The sequence below is a fragment of the Lactuca saligna genome, chromosome 5 (genome assembly GCF_052625555.1).
Source record: "Lactuca saligna cultivar CGN05327 chromosome 5, ASM5262555v1, whole genome shotgun sequence".
Classification (NCBI taxonomy): Eukaryota; Viridiplantae; Streptophyta; class Magnoliopsida; order Asterales; family Asteraceae; genus Lactuca; species Lactuca saligna.
In genome coordinates, this window is record NC_136421.1 from 165,036,771 (window position 1) to 165,047,085 (window position 10,315).

The 10,315-nt window shown below is 39.3% G+C and overlaps 1 long non-coding RNA gene across 1 annotated transcript; it reads right to left on the minus strand.

The window, feature by feature from the left end:
* Nucleotides 1-7,297: 7,297 nt before the first annotated feature.
* LOC144998019 (uncharacterized) lies at nt 7,298-9,175 on the minus strand. The gene is made up of 3 exons (XR_013660060.1): nt 8,705-9,175; nt 8,102-8,169; nt 7,298-7,513 (listed from the first exon to the last, which is right to left on the minus strand). It is a non-coding gene; the product is annotated as an uncharacterized LOC144998019 (long non-coding RNA).
* Between the last annotated feature and the right edge of the window lie 1,140 nt (nt 9,176-10,315).

The window sequence follows — 10,315 nt, forward strand, 5'->3', positions numbered from 1 at the left end:
TAAGAATCTAGTAGGTATATTACTTGTATATTAAGTAGACCACTATACCTATCCTACTCACTCGTATAGAATTGAAATAGATTTATACGTAGCGGTTTTACTCGTATAGAATTGAAATAAGATATATACGTAGCAACTTAGTTTGTATGGAATTACAAACATTTATATTTATAATATATGAGACTTATAGGTATATACTTATTTGGTAAGTAAACCATTATACCTAGGATATATATACTAAACGTTGGAAACTCAAAATAATACTTTCAAAACTATACTTTTGTACTTGGAAAATGTATTATTTTTATATGGAGTCAAAACCTGTGAACTCACCAACTTTATGTTGACGTATTTTAAATTGCATGTGTTTTCAGGAAGTTGATAACTATGATACGAGAAATAATGTTACGTTGCCCGGTGTTTCCGCCAATGGCTGGGGTGTGACATCTTTCAATCGGTAATTGGGGACTATTTAACCCCTTAGCACTAGCATACAGTAACAAGATATAATCATACTGTCAGGCATAATTGGGTACTGTCCTACCCTTTGATCCTAAAGACCGATGTCAGAGACAACCAATCCCTTCTACACACATAGCATATCACATAGGCATATCTCATGTCCAAAACATGTAACCATACCAAGATAATTATCACAAAGACAATCATCTACCAAATACCCCTATTGGTGGGCCGGCATTGTGGCCGTAGACCTACCCCTACTGGAAGGTAACTCACCTCAATGTCGTGTAGTGTCTGAACTGTCCTCTGCGTGAAGATTGACTCTCCTCGACTCCTCACTCCCTACATGAAAACCCTTCTAAGTCAATGAATAAAACATACAACCCTAACCAGGGTCAAGCCAAGTCCAACAAAGTCAACATTCGTCAAAGTCAACATTCAGTTGACCTGACTCGCCGAGTTGGCCTACCAACTCATTGAGTCTATGCTCCTCTATCCTGATACAAACCTCAACTCAGCTCGTCGAGTCTAGAAAGAACTCGACGGGTTCTCATTCGATAGTAACATCGGGACCATCTTTATTTGACTCGTCGAGTTCATCTCCCTCATAAGAACTTGTCCAGTCTACGACTCGCCGAGTTGTATGAACAACTTGTCAAGTCCATCTTCAAAGGTTGGGAGATTGCCTTGGACTTGCCGAGTCTGCTCAATCCACTCGCCGAGTCCCATGAGGTCCAAGTCCTTTTTGTGTCTAAACAACCAAGGGACCTACTTCCTAACAACTGATCCATCCTCAGAAAGGATTTGGTGTTCAACGCTCACTAAATCGCCGAGTTCCAAGAACAATTTGCCGAGTCCAACCTTGACCAATACTATACAGTCGATCTAAATGGGATTTAACACACCAAAACCATAGATCTGGCCTCCTAATGTCCATTTTATACGTAAAGTTCCAAGCCTGATGCACATGCATGGGGTTTTAGCTCAAAAGTACATAGAAGGTGCTCTACAATGTGCATGGGGGTAATCATGGCCCTAAAGTTGGCACCTTTATGCCATGAGACCCCTCTTAAGGCCCAGATCAGAGGTCAATCCCCACTCAACCCCTCATAATTCGAAAATGGCTTAGAAAGCCATAAAAATCCCAATTCCAAAGATGAATAAGCACATAGATAAGTCAAGACAACGGAATTTACCTTGATGAAGCTGAAAATGGGGTAAGATCTCTGGATCTACAAGTTCCAACTCGAAATCCCAAGCTTCCTCCTTCCTTCCAAGCTCCACAAACCAACCAAGAACACCAAAATGGCCTTAACACACACACAAACGGCTAGGGTTTCGATATGTAGCTTTAGGGAGTGTTAGGGACAAGTGAGCTGAGTTAAGGTGTTTATATAGGGTGTAAACCTTTAGATTTAGGGTTTCACTCTCCCAGCACCTACTCGCCGAGTCAGTCTCCCTACTCGTCGATTAGGTCATTTAAAATGTCCAAGAGTTACGATCCTACTCGACGATTTGATCCTCCAACTCGTCGAGTCCTAGATAAAAACACAAAGTACTTGAATAAAAAGGCATACCGGGAATCAAGTGTTACATTTTGACTTAAAAGATTGGGCCTCAGTCTTGGACCAAACTAGGTAACGGGTAAAATGGTATTTTTTTTTACCTACGTATGGATTGAAGGATATAGATTTGACTCCAACTGTTAATTAGGTGTTATTTGATATTGATAGCTCGGGGATTTGTTGGACCAGCAGCTGGGGATTATCAGTGTGAACTGTGATTCAGCAGTACGAGGTGAGTTTCCTCACCATGTTTAGCGGGTTGAAGGCACCAATGTTGACCCCTGATCTATTATGTTAGAATACTCATTGTCTATGTGACACTAATATGTGTATGTGATTGTATTGTTACTGGGTGGGGCCCGATGATTATTCTATATGCTATTACTTGTTATGTAGTATGAATTGTATGTGGGCGGGGCATGTTATGCGAGTTAGGGCGGGGTCCATTATACTCTTTGGGTGGGGCCTGTTATGTGTTATGTGATTGGTATGTGGTATCTTGGGGAACTCACTAAGCTTTGTGCTTACGGTTTTCAGATACTTCTGGTTCCAAGGGAAAGAGCTCGAGATACCTGCATTGCACATACCACATAGTTCCGCCTTTGTGATTTACTATGATTTGAGATGATGATTGATGCACTATTTTTATTTGGATTGTATTGCTGATTTTTTTGGAATACTGCTTTTATTAAATTAAAAATGAAAATTTTGGGTCATATTATTTGGACGTTACACCCAATGCACAAACTGATCCTCCTTTATACCAACAACCACCCTAACGACGGTCTATCTCAATCTGGCGAATACTACGATCCCATCATAGGCTGACAACATTTCCACAATTGTCCAATATACTAGTGAATGCTATGGCTACCTCGTAGTCTTACAATACTTCCACACTATTTGCCAATCCAGTGAATGCTACGACCACCTCACAGTCTTTCGACACTTCAACTCCGCCATGGTCATCGTAAATGGTCTTACCACACCTCTACCATATCGACCAAAACCGACTTGAGTTGAACCCGCATCCAACTATATCCCAATCAGGTGTTTGGGTCATGCTTCGAAACCCAAAGCCTTAATAATTCAATAACAAGCAGAGAGGCCCTAACACTACCCTTGACCTGGATCCATCCACATACCCGCCATACGTCACTACAAATGTTCCACGACACCTAAATGTCCTCATTGTGTAATCCTTTATACCAAAGATTCTTCCCCACTTGGGCTTGACTGCGTCCTTCCAATCCATAACATTTGATGGATTTCCAAACCATCTCGCAACCTTGTGATTCAAAGTGTTGACATCCTGAGCTTACAAATGTCAACGTTCCATTACTAGCCAATCACGATGATCGCATAACTCTTAAAATCCAGATGAATACCCCCTGAAATCTTAGGAAGCCCGATAATCCCAATCACTTTCCATGATACAACACCAAATCCTTAAGTCCTTTTTGTTGGTGACAAAGACTATAACCCATGACCGGAACTAGTGAATCTTCACTCCAACTTCCTGTTGCCATAAGGATCTTTGCATTCTAACCATCTTTAGCCTTAGCGATTATGAAATTCCCATGGCACATCCAATGACCAAAAAACCCATGCAACTGCCACTTTCATCCTCTTGCTACTGCTCCTTCCCTAGCAACAGTAGTGATTTGGACCTGAAGGTCCTCCCATAGACAACTGCAGATCCTACCGGAACAAATGCTAACACTTCCGAACTTTGACTCAGCTAATGAACTACTCCTGCTGATTCGACCATAGATCTTCCAAACAATGCCCCTGAACTGACCCCATCTAAGAACTGGAACAACAACCGAACAACTGAATCCCACTCAACAAGATACGACCCTCTAATACTTATTGGCATGCAAAAATGGCATATAACAACTTTCCGAATAAATTATATATATATATATATATATATATATATATATATATATATATATATATATTACTCCTATTGTTCCTTCCATTATTAGGTAATCAGAGAATAACATTTCACACATACGCCAACATGGAATTATAAGCATAAAGATTAGAACTTGAAAGAGAAAAAAATGATACATACCTGAAGTGTCTCAGGGTTCTGCTCCCCCTTCTTGACGAAGCACCTGCAATGGAACCCGAGCTTCCCCAACCATTAAGCATGGGCAATTCTCCCTGATATGGTCATGCTGATGACAATGATGACACAATTGTTCCTCCAGGGTGCATTCTTAGCAGAAGTGGCCCTTCCATCCACACCTGCCACATTTCGACTTGTCGCACACCCGTTGGTGTGTTCCTTCATCCCTCACGTAAACATCATGGCCCCTTGGGCCTCTAACACTAGACATGGCAACATCTAACTGCTCAGATGTTGCTAGCTGAGTTGGATCATGAGTCCGCTTCCTCTTCCCCAGTCGCCTATCCAAAACGATCTCCTGCTCCCGAGTCACCTCAACCATCCCATCAATCGCCCGTACATCCAAGATCTGATTCTCGAACCTAGCGACAAATCTATCAATGACATGACCAACGATGTTAGGGTAACTCCTCGTATAGAGCTCGCGAAACCTCAGCAGCAATCCAATCATGGGATCGATCTTCTGGAAGGCATGATGCATAACCCACCTCCGATCCTTCACGATAAGAGCTATCAGCAAGATCCTCCTTCCTGAAGGATTTTAGAGCTCCACAAGCCTTGAGCTCCCGATGAGCCCCCAATTATCCTACTTCACTCTCGGTCTGAAAAGCCCCGAGACCATCATCCAAGAGTTCCATAATCTACTCCTTAACCGTACCTAAGATCACAGGAGCCTGCTCCAAAATACCACAGGTAATCTCGGACGAGATGAACTCCCGCATCCGCTCATCGATCAACCTAGTACTTGCACTTGAGCTTAAAACAGAACCCGAACCTCCTTCCTGAGTGATCATCACCATTCAACCCACTAAACACAGTGTGGAAACTCACCTCAAGCTGCTGAATCATTGGAATGAATCTGTAACTGCTGGTCCGAAAAATCCTCATGCTATCAATATCAATAATATCCAATGTAAATTGAGTCTCAACTCATAACCAGAGTCTAAGCTACTTATCCCATAACCAAGGTAAAAAACCATTTTACCCATTATCTAACTTGGCCCAAATCCAAAGCCCAACTCAACTATTCCAAAGGCCTAAAACCTGAATGACAAACCAAGGCCCAAATATGGCCCAAGGTTCCAAATTGGGCCCAAAACCCATCATGCCATAAAATCCAAGGAGGCCCAACATGCTAGTCCAAAGCCCAAAACAAAAGTCTAACAGCCAAACCAGGCCTAAACTTACAAACCCAAACATTTTCCCAATTCCAAAAACGTCAAGTCCACAACCCATCTGCTGAGTACGTGGGGTGCACTCTGCTCGTATGCTTAGCGTACTCCTTTTGGGGCCAGTACATTCAGCGTACCAGCTGGGTACGCCCACCATACTCCCCAGTGTGCCATCCTACTCCATTAAGCACTTATTTGGTTAAACCTTTCCTCCAAACTCACAGATCTGATCCCTAAAGGTGACTTATCACGTAAAGTTGGAAACTTTACATACATGCATGGCTTAATGGGGCTCAATAGCTCAAAAGTGCTTAAAAAATGTCTTAATACATGCATGGGTCCAAATACTCCATAAAGTTGACACTTTTTATGAACCTGGGTACTGATTGGAGCTAAGATATAGCATCAATTGCCTCTAAAGTAGATCAAAAGCTCACCTTTATCACAAAGGGCTCAAAAGGAGCACAAAAATGCTCTATGAAGTAGATCTAACATATAAGAGCATAAAGATGTAAACTTTTTACCTCAAAATCTTGCAAATGTGGAGATGATCCTGGATCCACAAGCTCAAGCAATTCCCCTCAGGTGTTCCTCTTCTTCTTCTCATTCATAAACCACCAACAAACAATCTTAAAGCTCAAAACTCACCAAAACATTCAAGGGTTTTGTTTTCTGGGACAAGGATTAGCGGATACTAATTTAACACGTCCAAATGAGGCTATAATGAGGTTTAAACAGGGTGCAAACCCTAAAAATTAGGGTTTGCCTCAGCTTCACGTATGCCATGCAGACTTCACGCTTGCCCCGTGTATGTGATTAAGACCCTCGATCAAAAATTGAGCCGGGATGCCCAAAGTACTCCAACTTTTCTGAAGTTGGCAAATCTGCCCCTAGGTTCTAAGCTGAAAAGTACTTTGAATCGGGTGTTACAATACCTTTCTCATCTAATCTTACATACTTGTTACGCCCGTTTTCTAGAATGGATCAGTTAAAGACTTAAAGGGGTCAAAGATAAGTTATTTTTGGGAAAAACCGATGCCACGATGTAGTGTGTTGATGACCACGATGTTGCATAGCATATAAATGAAAAGTGTGTCTCGATGGACACCACGATGTGGTAAAAGGGAGGCCACCACATGTTCGCTGTTGCAACCCAAGCTCAATATTTTTAGAGGTTATCTCGTATTTAAGGACTTTAAATCTTGTATTAGGTCATCTCCTTCAGCCTTCATTTCCCCATTTCGAAAGCCTAGCCTCCCCTATTGTCGTTTGAGCTCTTTAATGATGTTTTGGTCATTTGAAGGTTGAAGGAAGGCTTTGTTGAGCAAGGGATCAACTAGCAAACTCTTCTACATATCTTGGTGCATCTTTTGGACTTTTATAAGTCTCCAAGTTATCACCTTGATGGCGCATCCAATGTAGATCTAGGTTTTGAGCTCGTTTCCTTCATGATATGTTAATATAAATGGATGGTTTTGATAAAGCTGACAACTTTATCAGTCCTTGAGGTCCCTAGGTGATCATATGTTTCAGATATGGACTTTTAGGTTGATTGGTGCCATGTATGGAGTTTTGACTCCATTTCTTACCTTTATGACCTAGGTTTGGGAGAGACATGCATTGGACATGCATATCCATAAAGTAAGGATTTTTATGGTCTATTTGAAAGCAAGAAAGCCTTTTAGAAAGTTTGATCAAAAGACGTAACAAATTAAGTTCTTAATGAGGAAAATAGCCTTTTTGGCAAAAACCACGTCATGACCATGGAGGGCCCATGATGTGGTGGTATCCTGCATGTCGACTGTTTTGTCCCAACATGCCCACGTCGTGGCTATGAGGTGTCCACATTGTGGTGACCACTGAATTGGTTGACTGTTGAATTTTGTTGACTATTGACTTTTGACAAGTTTGATGTAACATCCCAAAATCCAACCACAATATATTTGAAATCAGAGTATAAGTTTTCCCAAAATGTTTTATCCATAATCATTAGCAAATCATAAAGTTATCATCTCACGTCGTATTAACATAAACATAATAAAATTGCAAAAGCTAAATTATGTTTTAAAAACCATAATGTAATAAAGAGCATATAACTAGATGCCATGCCCCTTCGAAAAAGTCCAGATATCCCAATCATATCAGCTCCTTGTTCTCCAAACCTGAAGAACCTGCAACTAAAAACATAAAGTAGCAATTGTAAGTCTATGGCTTAGTGAGTAATCACGACACTCACCAATTATACATACCATATGCAATACACATAATAACATATAATAACACATGCTTCAAGTAATAAGTCACATATTACTTACATTCTATCACATAAAACTAGCATACATACTCCATATGGTACTACTAGATTGCCATCCTATCACATAAATGCAAGCATACATACTCCGGATGGCACCACTTGATTCCCATTCTGTCACATAAATGCTTAGCTTACATACTCCATATGGTACCACTAGATTCTCATCCTATCACATAAATGCTAACATATATGCTCCAAATGGTACCACTTGATTCTCATCCTGTCATATAAATGCTAGCATACATACTCCACATGGTAACACTAGATTCTCATCCTAACCACCTACCCACATTGGGACCTTCAGCGATGTAACATACACATATAATCATACTCCAAATGGTACCACGAGATTCTCATCCTGACCACCTATCCACACTGGGACCTCCAGTGGTGTAACGATAACATATAAAATCACATAGTCCATATAATAAGTAAGTTCTTGAGAACTTACCTGAAACAGCTAAACGCAGAATAAAACAACTGGAGTGGCTAAGATGAATTGTCCAACTCCCTGATCGCCTACATCCCAACAATAGTCTCCATTTAGCTCAAATTTCAAGTATTATATTCTAATATTTATTAAATACTTAATTTTGGTTATTTTTGAAATAACATATTCTAATTAATAACCATTTTAGCCCTCATATTAATAATAATCATGTCTCTAAAAATCTTCTAGGATTTATTTCCAACTATGTTATATTATCTTTTCATAAGTACAATATATTATTCAAAATGTTATTTAATTATTTTAATTTATAAATTACCTTAATTTTGGTTTAAACTGATCCATATGTCCATATAACATACTTAACCATTTAATTTATATAATCTCCAATTAAACATGACTATCTCTTATTTTTAACTCAAAAATCAAATCCTAAATATTGTTTTCGTAAATGGATTGAGTTTAACTGGAAGCCCAATTTCAAAATCCGCATTCCAAAAGTATTCCATGTCACTAAATACAAGCCCAAATTCGGTTGATTCAAAATGTCACCAACCCAATCTAAAAATGTTACCCTATTTCTCTGAACAGTCCGAAGGAGTATACCTGTTTTCAGTGAGCGACGCACGACGATACCAGAAGCAGAACACGAGACGGACGCTGATGTCTTCTTAGGCGATGTGCTGTCCGACGACGCCTTCTGCTCCGGCGCTGGCGGTTATCTTCTTCCCCGACGAAGAAGAAAGTTTGCAGAGGCGAGCAGATGAAACACACACACACCCACATGTCGGAAAAATCTCTTCTCACTCACGTCGGAAAAAGATTGTAAGCTCCCATCGACATCATAAACCCATTCGCTCATCTAATGCGGAACATCGAGACTTACAGCTGCGCACTACCTTCTTCGGGGACCTGATGCTCTCCACTCGTTGGAGAAAGAGAGCAGAGAGCTTGGCAGCCCCTCCTTCCTGAAAACCCACAACCGGAGGTTGCCTTTAACCCACAATATCTCTACATTTTGACTGTAAGGAGAAGATGAGTGAATTAAACGAAAGTGTTGTTTCCTTGAGAGGTGATAATCGGTGTTGCTTTCTGAAAAATCCGATTTAAAGAGCCAAAAAACGAGAAAGAGACTCAGCAGTGAGCCTACGTCGATTGCAGGAAAGAGACAACCCATTCTTGGGTTTTGACACTTTTGGTCCTCGGATTACACGATACTGGCAGAATCTACCCCAACACTAAAATGTCTTACATATCTAATTTCTAAAAATTACTTATTGGACCCTGAACTAATAAAATTTATTTATATAAAATAAATTGATTTATTATTATTATTATTATTATTATTAATTTAACCTTTCACCTATATAATGCATTTTATTTAATTACTCGATATTTTTTTTTATCAAACCTATTTCAAAATCATAAAATGGATACAACCGTTACATTTGATTTTGGGTTAAACTTGAAGGATTTAGGTTGTTGACTGAGATTTGATAATTGTTTGGTGTTACTCGGTTCGTGGTTCTGATCGGTGAAAAGAGTGGAGTGTGTTGTTGTGCTTTTCCGATTCTTCGATTCAGGTGAATTTCTCACTATGTCATTTATCTCACTGTATATCGTTTCTAAAGTGATGAAATTGTGTTTCGAACCGTCCTAAAAAAATAGTATACCATAGGGGACCAAATTTGATTAAGATTTTAAAATGTATTTCTTGCTTTAAGGTGCCTTGGTGTAAATGAAGAGCATTTATGTTTTAAACAAAAACAAATAAATTTTGTAAAGGCATGTATTAGAGCATTGTACACATTCTAAAAATAAGATGCAATTCCTCAAATTAACGTAGAGTAAGTTACACAAATAGTTGTGGTTTGGGTAATTTATATGTTTGGCCCTTATTTTTTTTTTTATCTGTACCACTCCTATTTTATGTTTTTGTTTCGCGTTTGGTCTCTACCATACTTAAAATGACTGTATGCCTATGTATATTTCCTTTTTCTTTTTATCTAATTTAATGCTTAATAATTATTTATTTATTAAAGAAATTGGTATATAAAATGTTGGGACCATCCTATCATATTTTTCCCTAAGACCAACTCCAAACTTATCACTAAAAATTACACCATTTTTGTGTAAAAGTAGCACCAAAACTCGTTTTAACTCCAACGACACACTAAAAAATTACACTAAAACATATTTTAATATTATAAAATATAA